This window comes from Rhinopithecus roxellana, chromosome 17 (assembly GCF_007565055.1).
Source record: "Rhinopithecus roxellana isolate Shanxi Qingling chromosome 17, ASM756505v1, whole genome shotgun sequence".
NCBI lineage: Eukaryota > Metazoa > Chordata > Mammalia > Primates > Cercopithecidae > Rhinopithecus > Rhinopithecus roxellana.
In genome coordinates this window covers 105,816,976-105,839,090 of record NC_044565.1, presented here as the reverse complement: position 1 = coordinate 105,839,090, position 22,115 = coordinate 105,816,976, and the positions used below count along the sequence as shown (strand labels likewise).

Here is a 22,115-nt window from a genome sequence, read left to right as displayed (position 1 = left end):
CACCTGCCTTTAGCCGACCTGAGTGATTGCATTCACATTGAATTTGATGGCTTTCCTGAGGGACCCAGGCAACTTATATCAAGGAAGAAACTATCCATAGGAACAGGATTCCGAATGGACTGGATGCAAGTCACCAAGGCCAGAGTCAGTCCTGTGCCAGCCCTTCCAGTATGATTTCAGGACCACAAGGCAGCACCACTGGCATTTTTGCCAAAAATTAACCATAGAAGAACCATTGTGCTTAACACCAAACGCATTTAAGCCAAAAGTGTGCTTCTATTTATACATGTCACTGATACTTCACCTAGGTCCATGGTCCAAGGTAACTCAAAGATGTATTTTATCTGGCTCACCTAGCTTTTTTTTAAAACTTGAATTAATTACCAAAAATTTTAAATTGGAAGATTATACCAAAACATCTGGATTTGTAAGCCTTTTCCCCTAAATCTAAAATTCTGGCCACACTGACATGTATTTTGCAGTCTACTACAGTCTCCACCATCCCATCCTGTCTCTTTCTCCCACCAACTGCTTGGCCCACCCCTCCTCTCACACCAAAATGCAAACATTCCCTAAAGAGGTAACTATTGAATCTAACTAGTCACATCCCAGCATGGAGATCTTATCCTGAGAGCTCGTTAAGGGAAATTGAGGTAAATTACAGAGAGAAAGCATTGCTCCCCCAGACAGTGTCAGGCCATGGCCAGAGCACAGCAGAGAAGATTTCTACAGTTCTATAAAACCACAAGATGAGAAGTTGGTGTTTAAACAGTTGTTATGAAACTAGGATGTGTGACAGAAACATCACCTGTTTCCCCAGAGCTCATCCTCTCACTTAATTCAGCAAACACCAAGCTTTTCTTAGCATCCTGGGCCCCCTTCCCTGCAACTCTTCTTTGGAAGTGCCTTGGGTGATGGTCAGAGGCAAAGTCTGGAGGTGATTAGATGGCTGCCAACTTACGCTATGAGCGAGTCCAAAGGAATGGATCTGGCTTTTGACCAGGACAAAGCTAAGTCCAGAGGAGAAGCTGAGTGAAGAGGAGGCCCCAGTGATAAACTTGGGTCTGAGCAGCCACAATCGAAGCACGATCTCATTCACCAAGATGGTGAGCAGCTGTGTTCTCTGAAACACAGACCACATGAGCAAAAATTGTCTTCCCCCAATTTGGAGGCTCCTCTTGCCAAAGCAGTTTAATGCGCAGAGAGGAGTAGAGTGAGGGAAGGTTTTGTATGGAGATGTGGGAATGAATGAAAAGGGCTTACATAAGAGGACCTATCTGATAGCCCTTGGGACCGCCTCAAATGCCTCTCTGGGGGGTTGGGGGGCGTTCAGCTCTGTGAATATTTAACTCTGACTGTTTTTGAAAGTCGCCCATGTGACAAGTGTGTCAACAGAGCCCCGGATGTGCCCTCTGGGGTGGGGAGGAGGGTGGATGTGATCAAGTACATTTCAGGCTTTCAGAGAAACAGGAAATTCAGTAATCAGAGAGCGAAAAATCTATTCAACCTCTTTTAAAGCCAGTGAATAATGTAGCAGAATCAGAATTGTCACAACTGCTGGGTGCAGCCTTTGGAAAAGATGAAAGATGAGAGAATAGGAGAGGAGGAGGGGAGGCCCCTGCAGCTGGGATCACTCAGAGACACTCTCCTAACCTTCCCCTTCACCATCTGGTGGGAAGAAGGAGCCCCTGAAACTTCTCGACCCCAACACTCACCGCCTTTCCACCATCATCTGCCTTGCATCCAAAGAAGCTCATCTCATCGTGCCTTTGCCCCTGTTGACTTCAGTCCTTAAGAGCTGCTTGGTTCCCAGCTCGCCTAATCTCAGCCCACGAATCCCCATGAGGCTATGTCTTTTCCCTATCCCAGGGCTTTCTTCCACCCTCCCCAACTCCTGAAACTCTTCCTCCATGCCCGCTGGAGTTCACGATCCATGATTAGCAAAATCTGTTTTATCCTCAATCTATCCTCTCAACATCTGCTTCACTTCTTTCCCCAAGAGGCACCTGGTTGTCCCCTGAGCTCATTGCTTTTTCCACCACCTTCTCAAGCAGGGGCTATTTTGTTCTCTCACAACCTTCTCACCAAGAGGTGACATAGGTGTCTTTCTTACTCTTCACACTTTCAGAAATATCTTCCTGCTCCTCTGCAAACCCTTGCACCCCACAGTGAATTTTATATCTTCAGGTTACATAAATCACTACTGTCTTCTCCTGATGCCCAGAGGTCATTTTTCAATTATTTTAGGGCTTGGTTAACTGTTTCTCTAATATGTACTGTCTTAACGCTTGGTGATTAAAATGTACATGTAGATGACCCTTTCAACACCGGAGCCTCTCAGTCCCTTGAACTCCTTTCCTCCAATGATCTTTCCTCTACTCAACCCATAATTGTGATTACCTACAACTGCAACCTCTCCATAATCTCAATTTCATGCATTCCACTCTCTGACTGCAACCTCCTATCTTTCTAATTCGTCTCATGCATCCCAGCTATGCTTTGACCCCATCCGAACTATACACTGTTGCCCACCCTGTGATGTTCCTACTCCCCTCCTGACCCAGTGTCAATTTCACGGTTCAGCCATTATCATTGCCCCTTCTGCACACCTTCAGCTCTTTGCTTCTCTTTTCCTTTGTCACATTCACCTAGCCTGACGCAGACTTAGTCAAATCCACCTCTGCACCTACTTCATACCTCCATACCTGCTGCTGAACGTGGCTGGAGAACAACACACAGCCACACTGCTTGATTCACTTTAAATTCATGATGATGAAACTCCATGGGCCCTTAATGCTGATCAGGTCATTTTCCCTGATCCATTCATTCACCTTTCCTCCTAGACAGCAGTTTCATACCTTTTTTTCTCTTTTCAAATCTTTAGCATTTCCTTCCCACCCTTACTTTCAACTGATAATTGTATTCTTTCTCCACTGGGAAAATAGAAGCAACCGGGAAAGAGCTCTACAGATTCCCATTACCACATTTATCCTCTGACCAGAAGTTGCATCTTCACACTTTCCACCTATTACCTGCCCATCAAAGCAAATTCCTCCACTTGTGCACACAATCCTGTCCCTTTCACCTACTCAAAGACATTACTCCAGCAATGCTTCCTTTCTCTCCTCCACCAAATTGTCTCTTTCTCTCTCTCTCTACCAGATCCTTTCCATCAGTACACAAGCATGCTACTATTTCTCATATCTTAAAAAACAACGAAGTCTTTTAATGACTACTTCCATCAGCAGCGTCTGCCCTATTTACTCCCCTTTAGAGCAAAAAAGAATCATTTATACTTGCTATGTCCAATTCCCCTCCTCCAATTCTCTCTCAAACCAACTTCAAATCAGGCTTATATCCCCATTAGCCTACAGAGATTGTTCCTGTCAAAGTTATCATGACTTCCATGTTACTAAATACAAGGGTCAATTTTCAGCTCTCATCTTATTGATTAACAGCATCTGACATAACTGACCACTTCCTCCTCCTTGATACAGTCTCTTCACTGAGGTTCATGCCAGGGCATCTTACTTGCTTGATTTTTTCCTGATACCTCACTCCTTCAAACCTTCTTAGTCTTTTTTCTTTGTTCCTCCTCTTTTCCCTAACCCCTAAATGTTGAAATGCCCAGGGCTCAGACCTCAGTTCTCTACTCTTCCTTATCCACATCTTTCGATGGTCTCATACAAATATTAATACATGATTTCCAATACCATCAACATGCCCATGACCCCTACATTTATATCTCTAGCTCCAGATCTCTTCCCTGAACCCTGGACTCATATATCCAACTGTCTGTTCCACATCTCCAAATTCAACATGTCCAAAACCAAACTCTTGATCTGCTCCCCCAAACTTGACCTACGCACAGGCTTCCCATCACAACTGATGGCAACTCTATTCTTCCAGTTGCTCAGGCCAGAAACTTAGAGTCATCTCTGACACCTGTTGTCCTTTCACACATACACCAGATCTGGCATCTGGCAAGTATTAATACTACCTTCAAAATACATCCGGAATCCAACCACTTCTTGCCTCCTTTATTGCCTCCATCTACTTGAAGCCACCATCATCTCTCACCTGGTAGATTCTCACCTGAATCTACTCTTGCTCTCAACACAGCAGCCACAATGATCTCTTTTGAATGCACCTGAGAGGCCGGGTGCAGTGGCTGATGCCTGTAACCCCTGATGCCTGCACTTTGGGAGACCAAGGAGGGAGGATCCCTCGAGCCCAGGAATTCAAGACCACCCTAGGCAACATGACGAAACCTGATCTCTATTAAAAATACAAAAATGTTCCAGGTGTCGTGGTGTGTGCCTGTAATCCCATCTAATCTGGAGGCTGAAGTGGGAGGATTGCTTGATTCCAGGAAGCAGAGGTTGCAATGAGCCGAGATGGGGCCACTCAACTCCAGCCTGGGCGACAGAATGAGACCCTGTCTCAGAAAAAAAAAAAAAAAAAAAAAAAAAAAAAAAAAGTACTTTACATCATACCCCTTCTTTAATCAAATCTCTTCAGTATCCCTGCCCCCCATTTTTCTTAAGGTAACACTTCAATAACTCCCATTTCTCTCAAAACTAAAGTCCTAGGTTGGGCACAGTGGCTCATGCCTATAATCCCAGCACTTTGGGAGGCCAAGGAGGGAGGATCACTTTAGCCCAGGAGTTCAAGACCACGCTGACCCTACGAAAGAATCAAAAAATTAACTGGGCATGGTGGCACATGGCTGTAGTCCCAGCTTCTCAGGAGGCAGAGGTGGGAAAATTGTTTGAGCCAGGGATGATCATGCCACTGCACCCCAGCCTGGGCAATAGAGCAAGACCCTGTCTAAAAAAAAAAAAAAAAAAAAAAGCCAAAAGAAATGAAGGTCTTTACAAAGTCAAAATGTTTCTACATTATCTGTCTGCTGCATCTCTCTACTTTTCTGACACTCTTCCTTGCTCATTTCAGCCTCCTTGTTGTTCCTTAAACACACTAGGCATGTGCTTACCTTTGTGTCCTTACTCTAGCTGTACCCTCTACCTGAATACACTTGCCCCAGATATCTACTTGATGAACTTTCTCATTCCTGCAATGTTCAAATTTCACCTTCTCAGTGAGGCCCACCCTGATCATCCACCCTTCCTCCTACTCCCTGACACTCCTGATCACCCTTAACCCGCATAATCTTGTTCTTTTTTGTCCTCATGGCACTTAAGAAGTCTAACATACTATGTAATTTAAATATTTGTTATGTGTATTGCTGATTATCTTTCTTCCCCCTCCCTGCAGGGATCTTTATCTATTTTGTTCACAAACCTATCCTAAATGACCAGAACAGTGCCTGGCAGGTCATAGGCAGACAATAAAAACTTTTTGAATGAGTGAAAAGAATCCAGTCAGAGTGAGTTATTTCTTCAGTCATGGGAAGTGGCTGGGACAAGGGCAAAGGGGGAAAAGGGACTAGAAAGAGCAAATAGAACCGATGACAAATGCATGGTTAGAGAGTAAAGTTAGGTAGAGTTGAAACGAACAACCGAATCAGGTATGTATAATTAACCCGAGGGAGGGAGAGAGAGAACGAGAGAGAGATGAGATGAGATTTCCTGTATGGTAGGTAATAGAGCAACTTTATTTAGCACATATAAGGTAGATAAAGGCCTGAGCCAGTGGCACTGGCTTACCCAGTTCCCATCACAGACAGTCGGTTTTTAGCTTCTCTGCCAGCCTTTAGTGAGCTAATGACACAGTTCAACAGAGAGGCACCAGAGTGAACAAAGTCTAAAGAACAAGACCCTAATAGTGAGTTCTTTGAAAAAGAAACTCCTCTCTTCTCCTATTCCCCCAAATGCCTTCTCAGTAGAAGATTCTGCAGGAGCAGATATTTTGGGCAGTCCCCAGGCCCATTTCATCGGAGCCCTGTGATCACTGGACTCAGATGGGCTAACAGTGCTGCTTGCCTGGCCCCCAGCATAGCACTGTAACACCAGCCTGCCTTCCTTTCTCACAGGGATTGCAGCCTCCAGGCTGACTGCCAACATATCCTTTCTTCCAAGATGCCAGTGCTGTGCAAGGAGCCTCTGCACTCAGCACAACCAAGTTAAAGGAGCTCCTAAAGCCCCCTAGACATTTTGGTTACAGACCTGCAATGTTAGCTGTATTGCTGCCCTGAGGGCTTGAGGCCAGAGCAGGGTCTGGGCCAGGAGGCCTTACTTGTCCTAGGGAAATAGAATCCCAGAGACTTTTCAGTCTGGAGGCTTCACCTCACAACACACCTAACCAGCCCCAGGCATCTCTTAGTTTCCACAGGACTCCTGGCAGAAGTTCCAGCAGGTCCCTCTTGACTAGACCCCAGTTCACAAGAAGGACTCAAACCAAATCGTACTGTCTTTCGCCAAAACGGATTCAAACCAAATCAGCTATGCTTTTCATTTACAGTGTGCCTTTCATTTAAAGCTGTGCCTTAAGTTTCATGTAGGGAATATAAGCACATCAGTGGTGATCAGCTAGGGCTGAGAGAGCAGCCAATAAGCCTTGAAGTAGGGTAAGCCTGTATCATTTTCTCCATAAAATGGATAAGTTCATTCATGAGAAAGACATTCATATTTGTGCAAACCAGATATGACGGAGAGCCCTATGTGGTTCAGTGCAAGCAAAAAAAACACAGTAAAATAAACAGCAGTCCTGCAGAAAATGTAATTTAAATCCATTAAAATATTTACCCAGTCTGGCCGGGCATGGTGGCTCACGCCTGTAATACCAACACTTTGGGAGGCTGAAGCAGGCAGATCACAAGGTCAGGAGTTCGAGACCAGCCTGCCTAATATGGTGAAACCCTGTCTCTACTAAAAATACAAAAATTAGCTGGGCATGGTGGCGCACACCTGTAATCCCAGCTACTCGGGAGGCTGAGGCAGGAGAATTGCTTGAACCTGGGAGGCGGAGGTTGCAGTGGGCCAAAATGGCACCACTGCACTCTAGCCTGGGCAATAAGTAAGTGAGAGGAATTGAAATATGTCTAAGGAAACTAAGAGGCAGAAGTTATTTTGATCTGCTCTTTATAATCATCTCAGATGCCTGCCCTGGGCAATGTCTAGGTTATTACTGAATTCTGGGGACATTGCCATATTAGCCCAATGCCTAATCAGAAAAGAAAGCTGACCATAGTCAACTAGAGAGTAAGGAACCAAGCGAAAATAGAGAGAGTTCTCCAGACCTCTGAATCTGGGTACAATCATTCAGGATGAAGACAGGAGCTAGGGGAAGAGAGAAAACATAGAATTGTGTTTTGATTGACTTTTTTTTCTGATTACAAAAGTGATATATATTCAATGTAGAAAACCAGGAAGATACTGAAAAATACAAGAAGGTGTCGGAAAAAAAAAAACAACACTTGTGACCCTACCACCCAGATTTAACCAAGATTAACATGTTAGTGTACCTTTCCAGTGTGGTTTTCAATGCATATTCTTTTTAAAATCAAGTTAGAAACATAGTGTATATGCTATTTTAGAAATTCTTTCTCAGCTGGGCGCGGTGACTCATGCCTGTAATCCCAGCACTTTAGGAGGCCAAGGCAGGTGGATCAACTGAGGTCAGGAGTTCAAGACCAGCCTGGCCAACATGGTGAAACCCCATCTCTACCAAAAATACAAAAATTAGCTGGGCATGATGGCACACACCTGTAAATCTCAGCTATTCTGGAGGCTGAGGCAGGAGAATTGCTTGAACCTGGGAGGTGGAGGTTGCAGTAAGCCAAGATTGCACCACTGCACTCCACTCCAGTCTGGGCGACAGAGAGGTTCTGTCTCAAAAAAAAAAAAAAAGAAAAGAAAAGAAAGACATTCTTTCTCATACATTATATCATAAATCTTTTCCAAAATCATTACATATTCTTCTGCAATATGATTTGTTAAAGCTATATATGATTTTGTGCAATAGATATGCTATAATAGGCTTACCCAATTTTATATGGAAGAGCACTTAGGCTATTTCCAAGCATAGAATTCTAAATATGGCAAGGTTATCTGCACAACTCCTGTTTTCAGGCATGCTGACCTCCATTTCTTACAAGCAGATAATGATCCCTTTAAAGTTCTCTACTCAAAAGAACCCTGCCATAGCAGAAGCAATTCTTCCCCAAGCATTCAGCTGCCCTGTGTTCTCCAGGGAAAGCCTAGCATTGGGCATTGGACATGCTTGCCTCTAAATAGCAAGGCCAGTTGATTCTTAAGCAAATGGAGAGAAAGCATTTGTCATTCTAAATCAGGGAAGTAGCTCAATTCAATTCAATTGTATAATTCTTAAAAACATATTTTGTGCCAGTCCTGAAAATGGTATTATAGAAGAAAAGTATGGTTTCTACCTTTAAGAAGATTGCTGACCAGGCTGGGCGCAGTGGCTCATGTCTGTAATCCCAGAACTTTAGGAGGCCGAGGCAGGCAGATCCCCTGAGGTCAGGAGTTAGACGGCAGCCCAACCAACATGGCAAAACCCCGTCTCTACTAAAAATATAAAAATTAGCCAGGCATGATGGTGCACACCTGTAGTCCCAGCTACTCAGGAGACTGAGACATGAGAATTGCTTGAACCATAGACGCGGAGGTAGTGGTGAGCTGAAATTGCGCCACTGCATTCCAGCCTGGGAGACAGAGCAAGACTCTAGCTCAAAAAAAAAAAAAAAGAAGAAGAAGAAGAAGAAGAAGAGGAAGGAGGAGAAGAAGGAGGAGGAGGAGGAGGAGGAGGAGATTGCTAGTGGGATGTGGTGGCTCATACTTCTAATCCTAGCACTTTGGGAGGCCAAGGAAGGAGGATCACTTGAGCCAGGAAGGTCAAGGCTGCAGTGAGCTATGATCACACTACTCCATGCCAGCCTGGGTGACAGAGTGAAACCCTGTTTCAAGAAGAAAAAAAAAAAAAAAGATCGCCGTCTTCCTGGAGTGACAAACACAATTTTAAAAGAGTCAGGTAGAAACATAGGACTGTATTTATGATGAAATAACTATGACTGAATGCTATGTTTTTCAGATCACATGTGCTTTAGGAAGAGAGAAGAGTATAAGTGCAATGTGGAATTGGGTGGTTGAGAAAACTCCAGAGAGAACCCGGTAGAGCTTGGAGGCAAGGTGGGCAAGGAACATTTCAAGAGGAGGGGACACTACAGCTGAGGCACAGAGATGAGAAAGCGCAGGAAGCAAGAAAGAGGCTCATCTGGCTGCAGCAGAGGGAGAAATGGTAAATTAGATCAGATAACTCATATATTGGGCATGTGTACGGAGCCAAAAAGATGTTTGGCCTTAATTCTATAGGTATTCCCCTTTGCCATAGATGTTACACCAAGAAAGAACACATTAAATCAAGCAAATTTAAGCTGGGTTTTTGTTTTTGTTTTTTGGTGGGGGGGGGGGATGGTTTATAAGCAGAACTTCTCAAAGCTTTTAATATGCTTTTATATGTGGCAGTATTGAGAGACGAAGATTTGATATTCCAAGCATCTTTGGCAACAGAACTCTTTCTCATGGAACATTTCCAGTGTTCCATGAGACACAATTAGAGGCTAGTGAGCCACTGACTTTTGAGTTGGAAAGTGACACATGGAGAAAACAAAGTTTTGGAAGATTGATCTCATGGTAGAATATAAAGTGAATAGGAGAGAAAAGAACCTGGATTCAGGCAACACAATCAGATGATTGGATAAAGGCTCAAGATTAGGGGGCGGGTTGCACTACACTGGAGTAGAGAATGGAGAGCAACAGCATTGATTGAATGCACAGTCTTCTGTTGGACCCTGGGATGATACAGAAGTGTTACAATTCCTGGGTCTTGTAGGAGTTTGAATGAGGATCAATCAGGAGTTTGATTGTGAGGCACAGAAATCAACTTGGACCAGCTAAAGCAAAAAGATTACTTTTAGGGAAATAAGGATGCGTCACAAGGACTGGATCTAGGTACTGGAAATCAACAAAAAGTTCCCCATCTGATCTCAGCTTCTCTGTGTGTCTACTACATATACAACTTTTCTCCTATTTTCTTTCCTCTCCACCCCCTACCTCCCTCCTCTCTCTCTCTCTCTCTCTCTTTTTTTATGTTTGTTTGTTTGTTTGTTTGTTTGTTTGTTTGTTTGTTTGTTTTTGGAGACAGAGTCTCCCCCTCTGTCACCCAGGCTGGAGTGTAGTGCTTAATCACTGCAGCCTCAGTTTCCTGGGCTCAAGTGATCCTCCCACCTCAGCCTCCTGAATAGCTGGGACCACAGGTGCAAGCCACAGTGCTCAGCTAATTAAAAAAAAAAAAAAATTGTTATCAGAGATGGGGTCTCATTATGTTGTCCAGGCTGGTCTCAAACTCCTAGGCTCAAGCAATCCTCCCATTTCAGCCTCCAAAAGTGCTGGGATTACAGGTGTGAGTCATTGCACTTGACCTTCTCTGCAGTTATCGAGTTTGCATATTACACTGAGTTTACATCTTACATTTCTAGCCATATCAGAAACTGCCTCTGCATCTCTCCTTCTCAATTTCAGATTTCTAGTAGAAAGAATCTTGTTCACCCAGCTTGGGACCAGGAAAAGGGATCTGCTGTAAAGTGATACTGTGACTTTAAATTGAAAGTGTGCTTCTAGAAGAGTTGAAGAGGAGTGGATTATTGTTGAATGGATGTATAATTAATGAAGCTTTAAAGGAACTTTATTAGAAAGTCCACATCCTTGTCTCTTTACCAAACTCCTTTAGTTCCCAGGTCCTGAAAGAATCTATAGATAACAGAAGGAGAACACTACAGTGGTTAAGAGCACATGCTCTGAGGTTAAACTTTTTGTGTTTTGGATCCTGGCCTTGAGGACTTGGGCAAGTAACATGACATGCCTGAGCCTCAGTTTCCTCACCTGTAATATGGGCATCACGAGGAATAAATAAGGTAATACGTGTAAAGTGTTTGGCACAATGCTCTTGATAATGTTAGCAACATAATTTTGTAATGAAAATTAACTGATGGAGCTGAAATGTGCATCAGCAGGTCCAAATATCCTTGATAAACTGGCCAAAAGAAAGATGAATTGGCATAGAGGCAAGTGTTCATCTCGGTTCTCCAGATATCCCTGCAAACGTGGCCTCTGGAGTAGAAGATCTGGGGAGAAAAATAAGCCATGAAGCTCTTCTGGCGCCAGCATGAACATCAGCGATGATGGGTCATTTGGGCCAGTCACATTCCTCTTTGTTCCTAGAGATTTAATATCTACCTACATACTAAATGGCCTTGATTTGGAGGAGAGAAGACAAGAAGAGGAATTGCTTTCAGCTGGTCCTCGCCTTTAAATAACTAGGGGTACAAAAATGTTTAAAACACAGAGGAGACCATGTGTAAAACATTAGTTAAGTTCAGATATAAATCTAGTCTTTGACCAGTCCAGAGCTAATCAATATGCTTTTCTACTCTCTTTGAACTTTTGAGTTTTCTGGCAACAACAAAAATCCCAAACCTCATCCAAAACCGTAGTCCAGACAGCCCAGTTTCTGCACTCCCTTCCTTGTGTCACATATTGTTGACAGAACTACTCCTGTTACCACATTCATTCCAGTGGTGATTCAAATTCTTCTGCAGAAATGGACTTGAAAGACAGAAAACTGCTCCTGTAATCACTTAATAAGGAATCTTGGACGAGGAATACAGAGCTATGAATACGAATTTACTCTTAGCCTTTATGGATGCCTTTTTCCCAGTTTTCATTGAAAATCTTGATGAACTAATTTAAATATCAAGGTAAAGTGAGATGGAAAATTACCCATAATAAGAGTTTTCTGAAAATACAGATCGGCCTCTTTTAAGCACATCAAGTTTGCTTTGTTTAAATTACAAATTCGCATATATTTGAAATGTGTTTCAATGTGTCGGTTTTAAGCAAAACTAAACTATTTGATTCCTTTCCAAAAATCAGGAATGTGCTTTGGAAAAACCCCATGAAGTCTGATTTACAAAGCAGAGGGGGAAGTGAGTAGCGGGTGAGAAAGACCCACCCAAAGGCTGCAGCCAGCTTCCCCAGGAAGATTCATAACCATGCCACAATACTGTCCTGCAATTCGTTCCAACAGATTTTACTATAACTCTAAATCATTAGAAGCAACTGCTGATATTACTAGTGCTATCTTTGCCTCAAAAAGAGGAAAAATCAGGACGTACAACATAATCCCCTCAGGATCTAGGAGAGAAATCAGCCCATTTGTCATAAGAACTGAAAACCGAAGCTAAATAGTATATGAAACATTAGTATTTCATACCTCGATACTATATATTTTTGAAAATAAAGTGAGCATACACACAAGAAGTGGCAAGATGCAGCAGTTATAAAGTGGCTTAAGTTGGGTTAACTAATATAACGTAGAAAAACCATCCTATCTATTGCAAATTCTTTCCAGAAAAAGGTAAGAAAAATCCAACCACTTTTTAAACATCCTGAGCTATTCACAGCAAGTGAATCCTTACCCTTACCAGATGTATAAACATTTACATAAGGCAGGTTCATCACTTGGAGAGTGTAATCAAGGAGGTACTAACGCAGTGCTTCTCTTCAATGACTTCCTCCTCATTAGGGTCATTACTGTTTTGCAGTGTCCAGGGATGAAAGGACTTTGAAAGGTCATGTGTCTTGTGACCCAGCTAGCAGCATCGGCATCACTGGGGAGAAGCTGGTTAGAAATGCAGAAGCTTGAGTCCACGCCACTCTTATTGACACCGAATCTGCATTTTGACAGGATCCCTGGGTGATTCACACACATATTCAAGGTTAAAATATGCCACCCTAGGTCATTCTCCTGCTTCTGAGCAAAACTGGGTACAAGGGACAAACTGGTCTCCTTCAGCCACCTTCAAGTCCTTTATTGAGCGTCCTGTGTGAGTCACTGAGAGGAAAGGGGAAATAATGCTTATTTAGGGAAGTCTTGCATAACTTAACAAAGTAACTTCTTCAATACACTCAAGTACCTATTTTTGGAAGCTCTACAGGTTAGGTCAAAGTAAAGAGAAGCAAAAAATGGAGTGAGTTCAAGTAAAAAACTCTGACAAAAATAAGGGAAGTACAGAAGCTGAGTCTATGAGGGATGGGAGGAGGAATTTAACCAAATTATCAGATCCAAAATCATCTCTGCACTGTAGATGATTTATAGCCCTAGAAGCTTAGAGGCTTGAGTCTCTTGCAGTATTTCATTTCAAATTAATAATTTTTATCTAGGGCTTCCCTATGGCTTAAAATGAAGGCCCTGGAATTTCTGAAGTGAGATTAACTGATGATTTGTATGTATGGTCATTCTGTAGTTATCCTGTAAGTTTCATATTTGTAACAAGACTGGAATCTGAACAATAGAAAACTCTCTGTGGAAGTAAGCCAAAAGCTGATGGACTTAGGAAAGTTACATATATGCCTTTCAGTGGTCCTCAAATTTAGCTGCACATTAGAATCACTTGGACTTTGGGAAAAAAAAACAACAAAAAACAGATTTCTTGAGGTATAACTGACAAATAATAAGACAAACATATTTCAGTATACAATTGGATGAGTTTTGACATGTTATATTCTTGTGAAACCATCACCACAATCAAGCTATTCACCCCCCAAATTTTTTGTGCCTCTTTGTTGTCCAACAAAGAGGCACCACTAATCTGCAACCACTACTTCTGCAACCACTAATCTGCTTTCTATCACTATGGATTAATATGTATTTTCTAGAAGCTTAAATAAATGAAACCATATGGTGTGCATGTTTTTGGGGGAGAGGGCAGGGGGAGCTGATTTCTTTCCCTCAGTGTAATTGTTCTGAGAGTCATCTGTGTTTGCATGTGTTAATAGTTTATTCTTTTTATTGGTAAGTAGTATCCCGTTGTGTGGATGTACCACATGTTGTCTAACCATTCACAACTGAAGGATATTTGGGTTGTTTCTCATTTGGGGCAATTGAAAATAAGCAGTATAAACTGCTATAAACAGTCATGTACAGACATAAGCATGTACGTTTTCATTTTTCAAGGTAAATACCTAGAAGTGGGTATAGTAAGTGTATGTTTAACTTGAAAAGAAACTACCAAAATGTTTCCAAAGTGGTTGTACCATTTTGCTTGCCTGCCAGAAATGTATAAGTTCTAGTTACTCCACATCCTTCCCAGCAGTTGATATTCTCAGTATTTTTTTTTTCATTTTAATCATTCTAATAGGTGTGTAATGGTATTCCATTATGATACTAATTTAAATTTCCCTAATAACTACTGAGGTTGAAAAATCTTTCATGGGCATATTTGCCATCCTTATATCTTCTTTGGTGAAGAATCTTTCAAGCCTTCTGCTTATATTTTAACCAGGGTTTTGTTTTGCTTTTTCTTAATTGTTGAGTTTTAAGAGTCTACATATACTGCAAAAAACTCCTTGGTAAGATATATGATTGGCAAATCCTTTCTCCTCATCTTTTTATTCCCTTAATGATGCCTTTCAAGAGCAGAATTTTTTTTTTTTTTTAAGACAGAGTCTCCCTCTGTCGCCCAGGCTGGAGTGCAATGGCGATATCTCGGCTCACTGCAAGCTCCACCTCCCAGGTTCACGCCATTCTCCTGCCTCAGCCTCCTGAGTAGCTGGGACTACAGGCGCCTGCCATTACGCCTGGTTAATTTTTTTTTTTTTTTTTTTTTTTTTTTTGTATTTTTAGTGGAGACGGGGTTTCACCGTGTTGGCCAGGATCGTCTCGATCTCCTGACCTCGTGATCCGCCTGTCTGGGCCTCCCAAAGTGCTAGGATTACACAGGCAGTGAGCCACTGCGCCCGGCAAGAGCAGAAATTCTTAATTTGACGCAATGCAATTTATTAATTTTTTTTTCTTTTTCTTTCTTTTTTTTTTTTTTTTTGAGACAAAGTTTCACTCTGTCGCCCAGGCTAGAGTACAGTGGCACGACCTCAGCTCAATGTAACCTCTGCCTCCCGGTTTCAAACGATTCTCCTGCCTCAGCCTCCTGAGTAGCTGGGACTACAGGCGCATGCCACCACGTCTGGCTAATTTTTGTGTTTCTAGTAGAGATGGGGTTTCCCCATGTTGGCCAGGCTGCTCTTGAACTCCTGACCTCAGGTGATCCACCCGCCTCGGCCTCCCAAAATGCTGGGATTACAGGCGTGAACCACTGTGCCCAGCCTATTAATTTTCTTGTATGGATGGTGCATTTGGTGATCTGAGAAATCTTCACCTAACCCAAGGTCACAAGGATTTGCTCCTGTTTGCTTTCAAAAGTTTTATACGTTTAGGTTTTATATTTAAGTCTATTTTGAGTTAATTTTTGTATATAATGCAAAGTTTAGAATGATGTTTAGTTTTTTGTCTATAATCTATGAATATCCAATAGTTCTAGCACCATTTATTGAAAAGACTGAACTTTATCTACTGAAGTGCCTTTGCACTTTTATTGAAAGTCAGTTTACAATTGACCACATATTTGCGGGTCTATTCTGGATTCTCTATTCTGTTACATTGATCTATTTGTCTATCTAATACAAATACCAGACTGGGTATTTGTATTAAGACAAATATAATTTGGGTATTTATCAAGACAAATGAAAATTGTCTTGATTACTGTAGTTTTATTGCAAGTCTTGAAATCCAGCTTTATTCTTTTTCTAAGAAAAATATGAATTCTAGATTAAGCTTGAATTTTAGAATAAGTTTGCCAGTTTCTGAGAGGGGAAAGCCTACTGGAATTTTGATGAGGATTGTACTGAATCTACAGATCTATTAGGGGAAAAATGACATCTTAACAATATTGAGTCTTTTAATTCATGAGCACAAAGTCTTCTTTCATTTTTCTCAGCAATGTTTCCTTAATTTACAGAACTTACAGCTGTTTTGTAAGGTTTTTTCTCTAAATATTTGATTATTTTGTACTATTATAAGTGTCATTATTTATATAATTTTAATTTCCAAGTATTTATTGAAACCATTTAGAAATAGTTGATTTTTTATATTGATCTTTTATCTTGCAGGCTTGTTAAACTCATTTATTAGTTCTGTAGCTTTTTTGTAGAGTCCATCAAATTTTCTACATAGAGAGTCATGTTGTCTGAGAATAAAAACAGTTTTATTCTTCTTGTCCAATCTTAATTCATTTTATATTTTTTTCTTGACTTATTGTATTGGCTACAACCAGTACAATGCTGAATAAATACAGTGACAGTGGACAGCCTTTCTTTGTTCTTGGTCTTAAAGGAAAAGCATTCAGTCTTTCCTATTAAGTATGATGTTAGCTTTAGGTTTTTCATAGATGCCGTTTCTCAAATTGAAGAAGTTTCCTACTTTACTGAGAGTTGCTTTTATTTAAAATCAGAAATGAGGCCAGTCACAGTGACTCACACCTGTAATCCCAGCACTTTGGGAGGCCAAGGTGGGAAGACTACCTGAGGTCAGGAGTTCGAGACCAGCCTGGACAACATGGTAAAACCCCACTTCTACTAAAAATACAAAAATTAGCTGGGAGTAATGGTGCAGGCCTGTAGTCCCAGTTACTTGGGAGGCTGACACAGGAGAATTGCTTGAACCTGGGAGGCGGAGGTTGCAGTGAGCCAAGACTGTACCACTGCACTCCAGCCTGGGCAACAGAATGAGGAAAAAAAAAAAAAGAGAGAGAGAGAGAGAAAGAAACAGAGAAGGAAAGAAAGAAAGAAGGAAATAAGGAAAGAAAAGAAAAGAAAAGAAAAGAAAGGAAGAAAAAGGTCTTGGATTTTGTCGGATTTCTTTTTCTGTATCTATTGAGATATTCACATGGTTTTCCTTTTCAACCTGTTACTGTGGTAAATCACACTGAGTGACTTTCAAATATTAAACTAACCTTGCATTCCTGGGTTATGGCTATAATGTACTATCCTTTTATATATTGTTATATTCTATTTACTATATTTTCCTAACAATTTTTGCATTTATACTCATGAAGGATATTGGTCTGCAGTTTTGTTTTCTTGTTACATCTTTGTCTGGGTTTGATATCAGAGATCAGAGTAATATCAGTATTGTAGGCACTGTAAATATTTCCTTGTAATGCTTTTTATTTTAATTTTTTTATTTTTCAGACAGAGTTTTGCTCTTGTTGCCCAGGCTGGAGTACAATGGCACGATCTCAGCTCACTGCAACCTCTGCCTCCTGGGTTCAAGCGATTCTCCTGCCTCAGCCTCCCGAGTAGCTGGGATTACAGACATGTGCCACCACGCCTGGCTAATTTTGTATTTTTAGTAGAGACGGGGTTTCACCATGTTGGTCAGGCTGGTCTTGAACTCCTGACCTCAGGTGATCTGCCTGCCTCGGCCTCCCAAAGTGCTAGGGATTACAGGCGTGAGCCACTGCACCCAGCCTATAATGCTTTTTTTTTGTTTTTTTTTTTTTTTTGAGACAGAGTCTCACCCAGGCAGAAGTGCAGTGGCATGATCTTGGCTCACTGCAACCTCCACCTCCTTGGTTCAAGTGATTCTCCTGCCTCAGCCTCCCTAGTAGCTGGGACCACAGGCACGCGCCACCACATTCTGCTAATTTTTTGTATTTTTAGTAGAGATGGGGTTTCACCATGTTGGCCAGGCTGGTCTCGAACTCCTGACCTCAGGTAATCTGCCCACCTCAGCCTCCCAAAGTGTTGGGATGACAGGCATGAGCCACTGCCTCTGGCCATGGCTGGGATTTAAACCCAGGCTTCCTAAGTCAAAGTTTATTTCTTTTTCTTTTCTTTTTTTTTTTTTTTTTTTTTTTGAGATGGAGTTTCACTCTTGTTGCCCAGGCTGGAGTGCAATGGCGTGATCTTGGCTCAATGCAACCTCTGCCTCCCAGTTTCAAGCGATTATCCTGCCTCAGCCTCCTGAGTAGCGGGGATTATAAGCACGTGCCACCACAGCCGGCTAATGTAGTATTTTTCGTAGAGACAGGATTTCTCCATGTTGGTAAGGCTGGTCTTGAACTTCCGACCTCAGGTGATCTGACTGCCTCAGCCTCCCAAAGTGCTGGGATTACAGGCATGAGCCACGGCACCCGGCCAGTTTATTGCTATCTTTTTGTATATCATAGCTACTTATATTTTGTTCTGTGACATGTGTTTATTGACTTGAATTCTGCCTGCATTTCTCTCTTGTCCCCGGAATACACTGTTTTGGGTTGTGGGAAGGAGCCCCATCTAACCCAAACCTTATAATTTTCACTGGACCTACCGCATTGTCTGTACCCAGAAGATGATTCTAGGGTTTTTCTTTTCCTTTTGAGCGAGCTAAGTATCTGGGTTTATCTGACCACACAGTATTCATCAATCTGCCTTTTTCATGGTCCATCCACAATCTAAGATTTAAATCAGGCTGTAATTAACTCTAGCACACAGGCTCTTCTACAAAAACCTTCCCAGGCTGCAGACTGTCAGCCTGCTTTTCTCCATTAATGCATGCCATTGGCAGCCAGCAACCAGATTTTGCCCCGAGCTACCCACACAAGTTTGAGGCAAGATTATGGGTGAAGAAAAGCTTGGGGTGGTTGCATCTCCTATGTGTAAAGCCTGTTTTGGTTGAGTGATTCCAAGTGCTGGTACACTATGATTAATTAACTTGGCTAAGCATTAATTCTTAAAAATCAGGAATCATTTGAATCATTCCTCCAGGTGAGTTGCTCAGCTGCCTCAGGGAGAGGATCAGTTGAAAAAAGTGAACAATTAATGTCTTAGAGATGACACACATTCCAAAGAGATAAAGAGAAAGGCTAATGAGGCATCTCTTTGACACACACTTTCTCTCTGTGTTCTGTTTTGTTTTATTTTTGGTTCACAGGTATCCTCAGCCTCAATATAGACTAATAAATCTATGTAAGCCTGTGAGTTTGTTTCTTTTCATAAATATTCAACGACGCAAATCCTACCCCCAAAACTGCCTTCTTTGACCCATTTCCTGTATTCCTGTCTCTGTTATCTTCAGATCTCTCCACCTGACTGTCCTCATTATTGAAACGTCATATTTTGACCTCAACACTTCATAGTTGCTGGTATGACTTCCTCTATGTTTGAAATGTTTTCTCAGTTACTGCCCTAAGTAAAAAGCAAACACAACAAGTTAGGGCTTGGCTATCTTTTTTTTTTTTTTTCTTTCAAAAAAGAGCTATTTATTACTACACTTGATCTTAGCCAAAAGGCCGAGAAGCGATAAAAAAAAAAGAGTTATTTATTACTAAGACAAGTCTACAACACTAAAAGTATTCAAAAAGAAAAACATCACTCATATTTCTGCCACTTACCACAACCACTTTCTTTTCTCCCAGATTTTCTTCCAGTCTTCAGTCAGATATAGAAATAGTTTACATAAGCATAATTATAATGTTCATGTAATTTTTGTGTTCCACTTTTTGTTTAACATCACCTAATAAACATTTTCTTGTCCTTGCATAGTCTACCTAATGATCTTTTTTGTGGCTTCGTGGTTTCCCATGGATATGCCATAACTTGTTTAATCATTTCTCCTGCTGCTATGCATTAAGTTGTTTCTAGTTTTTAACTATTATAAGTGGTTCTTTTTTTTTTTTTTTTTCCCTCTGAGATAGAGTCTAGCTCTGTCATCAGGCTGGAGTGCAATAGCACGATCTCGGCTCACTGCAACCTCCAACTCCCTGGTTCAAGCGATTCTCCTGCCTCAGCCTCCTGAGTAGCCGGGATTACAGGAGCGTGTCACCACACCCAGCTAATTTTTGTATTTTTAGTACACATGTGGTTTCACCATGTTGTCCAGGATGGTCTCAATCCCCTGACCTCATGATCTGCCTACCTCAGCCTCCCAAAGTGCTGGAATTATTGGTGTGAGCCCGGCCATAACTATTATAAGTGGTTCTTCTATAAACATCTAGTGCATGTAAAGATTTCCCTTCTTCTTTTAAATTATTTCCTTTGTAGAAATGTCCAGGAGGGCTGTTGCCAAGTTGAAGGCTTTGAATGATTTTCAGGGATGATGAGCTCTTAAAAAGGCAATGCCACAGAAGTTCATAACACATGTTATATCTTGATTTATATAACTAATGATGAGGCCTGGTGCAGTGGCTTACACCTGTAATCCCAGCACTTTGGGAGGCTGAGCCAGGCAGATTGCTTGAGGTCAGGGGTTTTTGAGACCAGCCTGGCCAACATGGTGAAACTCCGTCTCTACTAAAAACACAAACATGAGCCTGGCATAGTGGCAGGTGACTATAATCTCAGCTACTTGGGAGGCTGAGGCAGAAGAATCACTTGAATCCAGGAGGCGGAGTTTGCAGTGAGCTGATACTGCACCACTGCACTCCAGTCTGGGTGACGGAGTGAGACTGTCTCAAAAATAAATAAATATGAATAAATAAATTAAAATAAAACTAATGATGATACAGAAGGGCCAAGATACTTCATAAAGCATCACTAACTGTCCATTCTCATACTCCAGAGCAGTCCAAGCAATGCACAATAAATACATCTACATCACCTTCTTCTTTATTCTACTGATGCCCACTAAAAGAAAATTAGCCAGTTTTTTCCCGTATTTCAAGTGAAGAGCTTTTGGAATAAGTTTCAAGCAACTCAAGAGCAAAGCCATGAGCTAATCAAAGATCCACTTTCTGAGATAAATCTTGTCTTAGAAAGGAAATGAAGGCATACAATGTGTGTGGCAGGAGGGGCCATGAGGAGGGGGCTCAGGTCAGATATGATCGGAACGCTAGTGTCACAGTTGTCTCCTGTAAACTGGTCTCTGGGAGCTGGGTCAAGGCAGCGGAGTTGAAAGCCAAACACAGACAGCAGCTGTTGAGGATGTAAAGTCTCTGGACAGAGTGGATAGGGAGCTGGGTGTGGTCACCCAGAAGCCAATTTCCACCCCACCCTGCAGACCTAGCGACTGGGGCTGAGAAGAAAGAACTTCCCGTGTTGCATTCCAGCCCTCCTGGTTGGGCTTAGTGAGACGGCCAAAGACTGGCTGCAAGCTGCCTGATTGTACTGCACACACCTCCCTCAATGGTGTCCCGGCTGGAAAACACTGAGGCTTTTAAGAATACCACATCCAGATGGCCAGGATGCAGGACTGACCTGCAATTGCCACTCTGGGCACCAGGTACAAATAGATCTCACTGAAGTCCTCGAGGGACTGAGTGAAACTGCAGGGGTATGTGGGTCTTTCCCATGTTGCACAAATCCGTGCTGAGCTGCATAGGTGACACTGATCCCTTCCACAATTTCCCAGAACATTTGTCAAGAGCCTGAAAGGGCTGCATCACTGAGCAGGGAATCTTCATTATTCATTTCAACATCACTTTTCTTGGAAACCTTGACTACTCCACTCTCCAGAAACAATCCATCAAACTTTTCTTTTTGTTGAAGTCATACTGCAAAAACTCCCATAATCAAATTCCCCACATTAGGATCCCTGTTTATTATGTAACAACAGAGTCAAGAGGGAAAAGACTGAATCAGACATCGACATCTTTTTTCTCTCTCTCTGTTTTAACTTTTTGTCATGAAAATTTTCAAACACACACAAAGTGAGAGAAATGTAAAAATGAACCAGGATGTACCCACCACCCAGCTTGCACAATCTCAACATACACCAATCTTGTTTCATCTATTGCCCCTCACCCCCACAACTATGCACACTTTTCTTTTTTTTTTTGGCTGGAATTTTAAAAAGCAAGTCCCAGACATAGCATCACTTCACTAATACATACTTCAGCATGCATCTCTAACTAATAAGGACTTTCCTTTTTTTTTTTTTTTTTGGAGACGGAGTTCCATTCTTGTTGCCCAGACTGGAGTGCAATGGCGCTATCTTGGCTCACTGCAACCTCCATCTCTGGGGTTAAAGTGATCCTCCTGCCTCTGCCTCCTGAGTAGCTGGGATTACAGGCACCTGCCACCATGCCCGGCTAATTTTCTGTAATTTTAGTAGAGACAGGGTTTCACTATGTTGGCCAGGCTGATCTCAAACTCTTGACCTCAGGTGATCCGCCCACCTTGGCCTCCCAGAGTGCTGGGATTACAAGCATGAGACACTGAGCCGGGCCAGGACTTTCATTTTTAACATAACCTCTGTAGACACTAGTATTTATTTAGTATCTATTGGTATCTATTTAGCATTTAGCATTTAGTATTAGTGGGAGCCAT

General features: G+C 41.9%; 1 pseudogene; it reads right to left on the bottom strand.

Annotated features, from left to right (window-relative positions):
* Window positions 1-19,016: 19,016 nt before the first annotated feature.
* LOC115894484 lies at window positions 19,017-19,153 on the bottom strand (annotated as a pseudogene).
* Between the last annotated feature and the right edge of the window lie 2,962 nt (window positions 19,154-22,115).